General features: G+C 36.6%; 1 long non-coding RNA gene across 1 annotated transcript; it reads left to right on the top strand.

The window, feature by feature from the left end:
• The first annotated feature begins 5,286 nt into the window (after positions 1-5,286).
• On the top strand, positions 5,287-7,913 carry LOC146401028 (uncharacterized). The gene is made up of 2 exons (XR_014813312.1): positions 5,287-5,451; positions 5,653-7,913. It is a non-coding gene; the product is annotated as an uncharacterized LOC146401028 (long non-coding RNA).
• The last annotated feature ends 4,779 nt before the right edge of the window (positions 7,914-12,692 follow it).

Below are 12,692 nucleotides of genomic sequence, written 5' to 3' on the forward strand. Positions count from 1 at the left end.
AGGTGTATTTTTTAAATCCAAGGTGACAGGCTTGATCTTTCAGTTAGGGTAATCAATTTACATTTAATGTAATTACTGATATAGGCGGCTTTAAAGCTGCCATCCTACTGTTTTCTTGTCTCACCTGTTCTTTACTTTTTCCCCTTGACTTTCTTTGGGATATATAAGGTTTTTAAATTCCATCTTTTTCTTTTGATTGGCTTTTTAGTTATATGTTCTTTTACTATTCTTCAATTGATTACTCTAGAAATTAGAATGTGTATCCTTGACATCTAAAAGCCCAGTATATATTAGTACTTCCTAGACAATGCAGACACCTTAGACCACTTTACCCTCTTATGCGTCGTGAATGTTTGGTTTTTTTGTTTTTTTTTTTCCTTTAGGGCCATATCTGCAGTATATGGAAGTTCCCAGGTTAGGGGTTGAATAAGAGCTGCAGCTGCCACCCTACACCACAGCCATAGCAACACCAGATCCGAGCCACATCTGTGATCTATGACGAACCTTGTGGCAACACCAGATCCTTAACCCACTGAGCAAGGCCAAGGGTAGAACCCACATTCTCATGGATACTGTCGGGTTCTTAACCCCCTGAGCCACAATGGGTTGTTAATGTTTTAAATCTGTATGTTTTTAAGACCATGATATAGTAGCTTTGTTTTGTAAAATTAATATTACTGAGATTTGCCCATATATTTTTCTTTTTCATTGTTCTTCATCCCTTCCAGAATCTGAGAACTTCTAAAATCACTTCTCTCCACTCAAAGGCTACTCTTCCCTTTAAGGCAGAGATTCTGTTTCTGTTAGCTTGAAAATAATCTTCATATTGCCTTAATTTTTGAAAGTTACATTATCTGAATGTGAATTCTAATTTCACCATTTGGCTGCAAAACAACTATCTTACCATCATTCGATAGAGTGATTTTTTAATTATGGAAGCTTAACATTTTCCTCTCTTTGGTTTTCAGCAGTTTTTATATGATGTGCTTAGGTGTTACTTCCTTTGCCTTTTCCCGAAAGTTTATAGTGCTTCTTGAATCTGAGGCATGATGCTTTTTGTTTGAGACATCTCTTCCAGTGTCACTTTTGTTATGACCTCTCACTCTTTTCCTTCTGGGTCTTAATTATACCTATATTAGACTTTTTGTCTTTACTCTTTATCTCTTCCACTTTTTAAAGTTTTCCCATTTTTCATCCTTTTGTCTCTTTGTTAATCTGTCTGCATATTTTCTTCTGAATTTTCTTCTAATTCCCTAATTTTGTCTTTAGCTTTGTATAACTGGGTATTAAATCCATCCACTGGGTTTTTAGTTTGTTCTTTTTCAATAACAGAATTCCACTTGGTTGTATTACGGACATTCCTACTCTTATATTTTAAGTTCCTGAACATGTTCATCGTAGTATGTTGAAGGCTTTGTGTCATAATTCCTGCAGTCCTGTTTCTGTGGTTGCTTCTCTGTCTGGTCATATGCCTCAAAAACTGATTATTGTTTTGTGTATGTAAAATCATTGTAGAGGTATTTTGAGGCTTTGGATAGCATTACTTTGTTTGAGGGATGCTTTCTTTTACTTCTGTTAGGGCCATTAGCAGATTCAGATCACTACTATCCAGTTAGGGCCTGAGGTGATTCAGTCCCTGCCAGTTCTGGTACAGTTTCACTTTAGACTTCTAGGATACAGCACATTAGAATCTCAACTGAAAGACTGAAGTGTTTAACTCTTCCTTGGCAACCTCAACTTCAGTTTTTCTACCTTTCTATCCCCACCTAGGCCTGTAAGCTTGGAGAAAGCTCTGTTCACCCTCTTAGATACTTCTGGAAGAGACAGATGCCTTCAGCAGAGATGCTGCAAGTATCTCTCCAATCTGTCTCCCTCTGTTAGATCTTGGCCCTGCAATCCTCAGTTTTGGTAGCTTCCCAATACCTTTAAACAGATGTACTTTTTGTTGGCTCAGCTTTTCTAGTTGTTCTCAGCAGAAGCAAGGTCAAAACCATTTTTTCTTTTTTTTATTTTTTTAACAGAAGTAGAACTGCAGGGGACTCTGTTTTCTAATTTGAGGTATAACTAATGTACAATACATCACTTTCAGGTATACAATATAGTGATTCACAATTTCCAAAGGTTATATTCAATTTATGGTTATTATAAATATTGACATTTGCAGTGTCATATAAAAATATGTCCTTATAGCTTATTTATTTTATACATAATAGTTGGTACCTCTTAATTCCCTACTCCTATCTTGTCTCTCCTCCCATCCCTCTTTCCACTGGTAACTACTAGTTTATTTTTTAGATTCCGCATATAAGTGAAATCATGCAGTATTTTTCTTTGTCCATCTGGCTTATTTCACTTAGCATGATGTCCTTCCTCTAAGTCCAACCTTATTGTTACAAATGGTAAAATTTCATTTTTTATGGCTGAGTAGTATTCCAATGTGTATATATACCACACCTTCTTTATCTGTTCATCTGTTGATGGACATGTAGGTTGTGAAGACACATTTTTTTAATGTCAAAAATTTTACAGGATGCTCCCTGCCCCTTCTCCATCAAAACACATAAGGTAGTAATTGTACATATGTTTAGTCTGTAAATAAACTATAAATAATAAATATAGTAAATAATATATTTATGTATTATATAAATAAATAATAAATGTCCAGGTCACCTGCAATAACTGTTACTCAGCGATCTATAAGTCAAAGAAGGGAAACAACGCTTTAGCAAAGGCAGTCTCAGGAAAGTTAAAAGTATGTTCAAAGGAACATGAGGAGCCCAGTATGATTAGAGATTTTATTTTTAAAGCAGAGGTAAAATTCTGATTTTTATTATCTACATAATAGGAAACCACTGAAAATTCTTGAGGAACCTTTTAATAAAAGCTTGCTTAATCTAATAGTGACATGCACGACAAAAGTATGAGTAAAGGCAGAGAAACCCACTAGGAATCTATAGTAATGGACCAAATATGAGTTGATTAGAGACATCATAGTGTAAAGAAAAGAATGTTGACATTAGAATCACAAGAATTGTAATTACTCATCCTGTCAACTTGGGCAAGTCATTTAACCTGTCTTATTCTGCTTCCTATTTACATGCCAGTCACCTTGTAGGCCTTCAACAGAATGAAATGTTAATAACTGCTGCTTAACTCAGAGTGGTTACACAAACATAATGATGAAAATATTTTAAAATGTATATTTATAAAATGTAAGATCTAAATATGCATTTGAAGGCCTAAAGTTGAGACTGACAAAGGTGAAAGGAAAAATCTACTCTAGTATTGAATCTTGGTGACAAGAAAATATATTCACCTAGACAGGTCAGTCAGAAGAGGAGCTGATTTTGGAAATCAGGACAAGAGTTAGGGAGAAAGTAGTGATTTATTTAATTTTAATTTTGGAATAAACAGGTGGTTCTCTGTATTAGTTTCATATATTATTAGGTATTTTTCATGTGATCATTCAATCTCCTTCATAAAATTTTAAGTTCCTAGAGAGAGAAAGAAGTTATCTCCTTGGGAATTGTATTCCCTCCTCACTTTTAACTTAAAAAAAAAAAAAAAGCTGTACTTACTAATTAATTTGATAAAGCTTAACTTATTTTGTCGATTTATTGGTAGTGATTATATAGGGCATTGACTGGATTAAGGATTATTTATTTGGTTCCTCCAATTTAATACCAAACTGTTACTCTTTATGAGCACCATCCTAAAAAGTTGTCACTAGTACCTTAATGTCCTAGTACCTTATAAATATACCAGACATTTCCATCAGCCTCTATTTGAGTTCCATATGAGATATAAAAAAAGTCTTATTGAAAGTTATAGGCCTGTGTTTGTTCCTTTTGTGTTTTAAATGTATATGCCTTCCCTTTAATTCATGAAACTTAAGATGGTTTCTATTCCTTCTGAAATCCTTAGTTTCTTCTAGTACTTAAAAAAAATAAAATTTGATGGACACGCAACCAAAGCATACAAGTTCTTTTGTACTAAGAATGTGTCTCCCCCAGTTTGTCCCAACTTTAGGAAACTTGGAAGCAAGAAAAAAAAAAAAAAAAACTGAGCAGCAAGGAAAATGTGTTGTAAGCTTTAGCAAAAAATATTGATCTGTTCTTGAGGAATTAGGTGTTTCACAAAGATGAATTCTCCATGTAACTGAAGCTTCAATTACTCACTATGGACAATAAGTTGGTGTAGTTTGAAAAGCTCTTTCTTTTTTCTTTAATTCTCTCTTTGGCCATGCCCACAGCATGCATAAATTCCAGGACCAGGGGTTGAACCCATGCCATAGCTGTGACCTGAGCCACAGCAGTGATGATGTCAGATCCTCAACCCTCTGAGCCACCAAGGAAGTCCTGAAGAGGTTTGTCTTTACTGGTGTGCTGGTAAGTTTAACAACTAGGCTCTCCAGAAGGAGGGGGGAACCCCAAAAAAAACTGGCTGTGGAGTTCCTGTGGCTCAGCAGTAACGAACCCAACTAGTATCCATGAGGACGTGGGTTCCATCCCTGACCTCACTCACTGGGTTAAGGATCCAGCATTGCTGTGACCTGTGGTGTAGGTCACAGATGTGGCTTGGATCCCACATTGCTGTGGCTGTGGTGTAGGCTGGTGGCTACAGCTCCAATTCAACCCCTGGCCTGGGAACCTATATGCCATGGGTGCAGCTGTAAAAAGACACACACACACAAAAAAAAGAAAAAACAACTGATTGTGATGTTTGCAAATATCTCTGGGTTCAATACTCCCATTGTGACTCACTTTAAGCTTCCACCAGAGGATGGAACAGAACAGAATTGGAAAGAGGTGTATACTATCAAATTATAATATTTCTACAATGTGGACACAATAGACGTAACCATAAAAACAGAGATAATAAAATGTAGTAAGATGACTAGGAAATGAGTTTTGAGTATTTAATATGCAGTCACACATTGGATTTTATTACACCTGTTTATATAATTAATTTCTAGTAATAGCCATGTTTAACAATAAGCCTATAAAATTCCTAAAAATTTTAAAATTGGCACTTGCAAGGCAGCATAAGCCAGCTCTAGCATACTACTGACTACTCTTTTGGTTTTGGAAGTAACTTAGGGACTAGCCAATATGAGTTGAGGTGGTTAATGATAAACAAAAACAAAAACAAATTTAATACTCAGGTTTACATAGTCAACCCTTAAATTCCACCATCTCATAAAGTAAAATCCTTCATGCCTTTTTCATATTCCTCAATGTATATGTTACCTTCTTATGACGTTGTTACTTTTTAAAATCTTTTAAGGCTGCTGTATATGTTTAATATGTTGCCTGTAAATAAATACTGACAAAAGGAACCCAACAAGCAATGTGGGAAAGAAATATAGACATTTCTTCAAAGAAGGTATATGGATGGCAAAGCACGTGGAAGGATGCTCAACATCATTAGTCATCAGGAAAATGCAAGAAGGTATATGGATGGCAAAGCACGTGGAAGGATGCTCAACATCAGGAAAATGCAAGTAAGCACAATGAGATACTACCATATATCTATTAGAATAGGTAAGACTGAAAAGACTAATCATAACAAATCAGGAGGAACTGGAGTTCTCATATACAGCTGGTAGGAATGTAAAAAGGTACAACTTTTTTTCAGGAAAATGCAAGTAAGCACAATGAGATACTACCATATATCTATTAGAATAGGTAAGACTGAAAAGACTAATCATAACAAATCAGGAGGAACTGGAGTTCTCATATACAGCTGGTAGGAATGTAAAAAGGTACAACTACATGGGAAAAGAGTTTGGCAGTTTCTTAAAAAGTTAAACATATGCCTATGATCCAGCAATTCCACTTCTAGCTATTTACTCAAGAGAAATGAAGGCATATGTCCATATAAGGACTTGTACAGGAATGTTCACAGCAGCTGTATTTGTAGTAAGACAAAAAGTGGAAAGAATCCAAATGTCCACTGACAGGTGAATGGATAAAAAAAGTTGTGGCATATCCATAAAATGGAATACTACTCAGCAAATAAAAGAAAATGAACTATTGAGAGACATATATAAATCTCAAAACAATTATGCTGCAAAAAGCCAGCCAAGAAAATAGGGCTTACTGTATGATCCTATATAAATAAAATTCTAGACAATACAAACTAATCTGTAGTAGCAGAAAACAGATCAGTTTCCTATGAATGCGGGGAGAGAGGGATAGGAGGAACCAGAAAGAGTTTACAAAGGAGAACAAGGATACTTGTGGTGATGGATACATTCATAATCTTGATTTTGGTGACAGTCTATTTGTATACTTCATGTGCAGCTTGTGTGTCAATTATATTTCAGTCAAGCTGTTAAAAAAATCTACTGTGGTATGACCAGCAGAGAAAAGTAAAAAGCATCTGCTTTGTTGTGGACAACTCAGTTATATCTTTCAGGGTAAAACTGTAGAGGTTCTTTGGGCTGAGATGTCAGGACACTGAAACCCTGTTGTCTTTATCACATGTCTACTCTTCAGCCAGATTTTCTTCATCTGAGTGCCTGTCTTTACATTTATCCTTAATATAGTTCATATTATTTATTTTACATGTTATTTATTTCACTAGTATTCTTATAATGAGGATTCAGTCTTAATACTCAGTAGACCTTTGGTTTTTCAGACTGTTTAATGAACACTAGGGATACCCACAGAACCATCTGAGTATCCTGAGTGGAAGTAGGGATTGAAGATGGAAGGAAAGTGATAAAGAATCTGAATGGGCAAGGCTTCAGCTTCCAACCCAAGCAGCTTCTTAGTTTTAAAGACTTAGGGACTCCTGGGGGAAAAACAAAGTATGAAAACCATGTAAATTTTATCTACAAGCCAAACTCAGAGCTTGATGCATAGCAGGTGCTCAATAAATATCTGCTAAATGAATCCTGATTATATATAAAGTGCCTCTCATTTCTTCCTGCACTCCCTCTCTTTCTCATTTGGTACTAAAACTTTTATTCTGTTATTTGAGTTTCTTGAGATGGGAACATGCAATTTTTAGAAGAGCTATTGATTTTACACTAAAAAAATTGACCAGTGTACTAAAGTGTACTTTTTTCTTTTCTTTTCTTTTGCCACACTTGTGTCATGTGGAAGTTCCTGGGCCAGGGATGGAAGCATACCACAGCAGCAATTCGAACCTCTGCAATGATAATGCTGGATCCTTAACCCACTGTGCCACAAGAGAACTCCTGAAGTGTACCATTTTTTAAAAGCACTGATTTTTACATACATATTCACACATTGGTTAGCAATGCAAGTCTCTATTAAACACACATGTAAAGGTTCTAAAGACTGAGGGAAAACAATTATACAACTACATGGAAAAATACCCCTACAAATTCATGATCTTCTATACCTTAGGCCCTTAACAAGGCCTTTTTTTCCTTCAGTTTCCCTCTTCAGTGACTCCACACTTACCTCCATTTCTCATGCCCAACTCACTGTCATCACACAGCTTTCCATCCTATTACTAAGAAAGCTGAGAACTCTAAGAATTAATGGTCAGTCTCCTGCTTCCTTCCATCTAAAGTTTATCTCCATTTTTACCCTTTCTAATCTTCTTCCCACTAATCCCCAGTAGGCTTACCCCTTGTAGAAAATCAAATACTGGGTTTTGGGGTTTTGTTTTCTTTTTTGGTTTCTTTTTTTTTTTTGGCCATGCCCATGGTATGCACAGGTTCCCAGGCCAGGGATCAAACCAACACCACAGGAGGGAACTGAGTCACAGCAGTGACGTCAGATCCTTAACCTGCTAGGCCACGATGGAACTCCTAAAATTCAGTGCTTTTTTGACCAACAGTCACATCTTGTGAAGAAACTGGCTCCATCCATTAAGCCCTCTATTCTGTATCTCATTTCTCTCATGCCTTCTGTTAGATTATAAACATTCTCAAATCTCCCATTGTGAAAAAAAAAAAAATCCTCCTTTGACCCAAGTTCTTCTAAGATAATACCCTATCTTCTAGCTTCTTATCATAGCCAAGCTCTGTCTTTTCTCTTTCCATTCACTCCCAAACCTATTTAAACTATGCCAAGACCACTTCACTCAGTGACAGATGACTCAGTGATAAAACTTAGTTGACAAATTTCTAATCCCTAATATATTTGAACTTTCTATATCATTTAACAGCTGATATTTTGAGTAGGTGGTCAAAATTTTTTTGTTTGAATAAAGTGGGAATCAATGGAGGAAACAGAAGGTCAGGCTCAACAAATTCAACTTCAGGTATGTGACAAAAGGATTTTTATAACCTCTACATCAGTCTTTCTCAAACTAGAATCTTTTAATCCTTCACCAGGTATTTTCCTCATGTTGTGATTTATTTCATTAATCTATATAATCAATATAAGTATAGTCCTGATTCTATATACTGCCATGCGATTCCAAAGCCTCTGCTGTGTTTAGGTTTATGATCTTGTTGGCACCATGTAATACAGAACCCTGTCTTAGGCAAATGACAACAGAAATAGATAATAATTGCTCATTTTTGGCCATGTGAAAGCCAAATGATACCAGTGAAAGAATGAACAAAGGTCTCCTCAAAGTTCTAGTAGAGAAAACTGGTCATTATATGTGGAACATAGCAGTTAGTGTAGACATGCCAGAGTTAGAAGAACCTAAACTGTAGCAGTCTGTTCTGTATGTTTTAAGGGGCAATTTAATTTGTAAAAAATAAAAATCAAGTAGCACATCGATATTAATTTTATTTATATTTTTCTACATCTAATATATAAACTTGCATTTTATAGTTCTTCAAGAGTTAAAATCAGAAGGAGTTAATACCAAATATTGTTTTAAGTTACTTTTATTACAATGTTATACTTTATTGTCATGTCATACGGGAATATGTATATGTGTATGATTTTATTATAAAATTCTAATAAGAAATAACTGGAGGAGGAACCTCAAAAATTTTTTTCTTAAGGTCAGCTCTACTCAATAAATACACTAAATTTACCTCCTGTACATGCAATTTCTTGCAATTTCATGCAATTTAGGGTCCTTCATGCAATTTCTGCAACTATTTTAGGTCTTTCTCATAATCCCAACTCCTCTAGATTATTTCAATAGTATCTCAAGAGGTCTTTTTACCTCTAATCTTTACCATAACATACACTTTTGTTACATCTTCCACATTGCTATCTCTCATGATTAAAATCTGATGACTTTTTCATGCTTAAAATTCAATTCCCACATCCCTTACCCTTCAGAATAAAATCTGAACTCATTAACATGGTATATTAAGGCCTTTTAGATATCCAGCCTTGACTTTCAATGTTTGGCTCTTTTCATCTTTTCTCATTCATTCCCCCTACTACACACACACACACACACACACACACACACACACACACTTGGCTCTTTTCATCTTTTCTCATTCATTCCCTCTACTACACACACACACACACACACACACACACACACACACACACACACTACTGCAGCCAAAGTATTTCCTGAAGTACCAAAGTACCTTGGAAACTTCCTTTCCAAAGTAAGGTTTGGAACCTTATAATTTCTAAAACTTACCTGGTCAAGTACGCAAAGACTTTGTACACTGTTCCTTATGCCTAAGAGCATTCCTCCTTTTTTCCTCATATGCTGCCTTTTTTCCCTCATTTGTTTCTCTTCTGCAGAGAAACTTTCCCTGACAGCCCCCAGCTTAACAGGGTACATTAATATTACTCTGTGCATGCATTTCTGTCATTGAACACACCGTATGGTGATGGTCTGATACTTAATGGTCTCCCCAGTTAAAAATTTTTTCCTAAAGGTGACATTTGGCTTTCATTTATGTATCTTCAGCATCTAGCTCAAGGCCTAGCAGGTAACAGGCATTCAGTATTTTTAGAAAATGAACACTTAGGAAGGTGGAAGTGATTCTATCAACAGATCTCTATTATGTTACATTCTTCGGCCTAAACCTGAAGACCACGCTTAGCTTAGTGAGACCTAAATACTGTTGACTGATACACTGTATAACACTCTCTCGGTGTCTTCTTACATCAAAAGCAGTCCCATATTATAAGTCTGTATTTTTAAAAAATGTTTGTAAACAAGTTTTTCAAAGGGCAAAATGCACTATTATATATGATCAATGTTTCAGTGACTAGATCTCAAGCTAGCAAGTACAAAAAGGGCAATTAAGTTCTATAAAACTCAACTACCATAATAGTGGTGGCCTGAATTCTCTTCTTTAGAGTAGAAGACCTTGTAGTGCCTCGAGTAAAGAGGAAGGAAAAAAAAACGTTTTCTCTTCACTTCCAGTTACCCCAAGGACAGTCTACCTTTCACATGTTCCTTCCCGCTTCTCTCTGCACATGTCTCCATCTAGTCTCCAGTGCCTTTTCTTCCTAATTAGAGCCCTATCCAAGCCAGGGGTAGGGGTAGGCATTGTAGCACCCAGGATTCTTTTTTGTATGGGTCTTTCTTTTTTTGGGGGGGGGGCTACACCCGTGGCACATGGAGGTTCCGAGACTAGGGGTTGAATTGGAGCTGTAGCCGCCAGCCTACACCACAGCCACAGCAACCAGATCCAAATCACATCGTTAACTTACGCAACAGTTCACCTCAACGCCAGATCCTTAAACCACTGAGCGAGGCCAGGGATTGAACCCACGTCCTCATGGATGCTAGTCAGATTCGTTTCTGCTGGGCCTTGATGGGAACTCCTGTATGGATCTTTTTGTAAGCTGGGGAATCTGTATCATACTTTTCTTACTGGGTATATATGATAAAGCCCATTCACATTATCACTTAATCATTAACTTTGAGATTTAACACACTTTGATGATGGAATCTCTGAAACTGCCATACTTCTTCAACACCAAATAAGCCAAGTTCTTTGGTTTTTTTAGATGTAATGGAATGTTTCTTAATAAGTTTCATTTTTTTTTTTATGGTGCCATGTGTTAAATCACTGTTTCCTTGCAATGTGAAAAAATCAACAAGTACCATATAGTTAGCTTTAAAAAGCCAGAGCTCCTGCTGTGGTGCAGTGGGTTAAGAATCTGACTGAGCTCAGGTCACTGCAGAGATGCAGGCTTGATCCCCAGTCTGGTGCAGTCGGTTAAATGATCCAGCATTGCTGCAGCTGCAGCAGAGGTTGCAGTGGTGGCTTGGATTCAATCCCTGGCCCGGGAACTTCCGTATGCCATGGATGCAGCCATAAAATTTTTTTTAAAAAGGGTCGGCGGAGAGAATAGAGAAACACACACACACACACACACACAAAGCTTCATCTGATTTAGGACATTAGGAAACTACAGTCCATTCAATAAATGGTGCTGGGAAAACTGGATATTCACATGAAAAAATATTAATTTCTAATTGTACAAACATTTTCTAATGGTAAAATCATTCATGCTTTTAGAGAAAAATGTGCTGTGATGTCACTGAGGCTCAGATTCATATCCTGGCCTGGAAATTTCCATATCCCTCCGATGTGGCCATTAAAAAAAAAAAGCCTCACGTGAGCGGCTCCATTAAGCCACTTAGATACTATATAGATCTGACTCTTTAGAATCACTTTGTATGTACAACATTCCCATAATCACTAACTTAATGTTCTTTCATAGAATTTTACATTTATCATCACTATTTTACTAAAGATTTCTCACATATATTTAAGTAATCAAACTCAATATGGGTAAAACTGATCATTTCTGGTATAAATCACTTTGTATCTCTTGTTTACTTTAGATTTATTAGACTATTATTGAAACAAGAAAGATCAGCATTATTGTTGGGAAGTAATTTTAATTTGAATTCCTTACTTTTATTAGGTACTTTTAAAGTTAATTTGTCTACTGGGACCCAGCCCACCCCACAAGTCTAAATCTACGTCAGCCTACACTTATATGAAACATCTGTCAAGGAACCTAATATATACCAATCACAATCTTCTAAGTTAGCTTAGCTAGCTCACCTGCCTCTAGAAAACAGGACCTGCTGGCCTCGCAAGGAAATCCTTGACCTCTTAGGCAATCATGCCCTAGTACATCGTTACAGCTTCTAGAGCACTCTATAAAACTCACTCTTTCTCAAAATCCTTCAGGAAGGGAAAGGGAGGTCCGCTGCTTATGAAGACACTTTACACCCTCAATCTATAGATTGTTTACCCTTGAATAATGGACATCAAACTCATTACTAAATGGTTTCAGTGTTGTCATTTGACAGCACCTAATCCTCAAATTTCTTACCTAGATGATCTACCTACAATTTTCTTTCTTTTTTTTTTTAAAGGCCACACCTGTGGCATATGGAGGTTCCCAGGCTAGGGGTCAAATCTGAGCTCAGCTGCCAGCCTACACCACAGCTCACAGCAATGCTGGATCTCTGACCCACTGAGTGAGGGCAGGGCTCTAACCCACATCCTCATGGATACTGGTTGGGTTCGTTACTGCTGAGCCACAACAGGAACTCCTCTTTTCTTTTTTTCTTAATGGCTACATCTGTGGCATTCGTTTCTGGGCCAGGGACTGAATCAAACCCACGCCTCCACAGTGGATTCTTAACCAACCATGCTGCAGCAGGAACTCCTCCAATTTTCAAACTACTTGAATTTATTTGAGATTTTAAAGAAATTATTCTACATTTAGAACATCAAAATCATGTTTTCTATTTCTGATATAATTATGAACTTCAATTTTCAATAGAATACAATGCTATTA

This window comes from Sus scrofa, chromosome 8 (genome assembly GCF_054392235.1).
Source record: "Sus scrofa isolate SSC_HxYL_T2T_F1_AM1 chromosome 8, Sscrofa_HxYL_maternal_Yorkshire_Landrace_v2.0, whole genome shotgun sequence".
In the NCBI taxonomy this organism is placed as follows: domain Eukaryota; kingdom Metazoa; phylum Chordata; class Mammalia; order Artiodactyla; family Suidae; genus Sus; species Sus scrofa.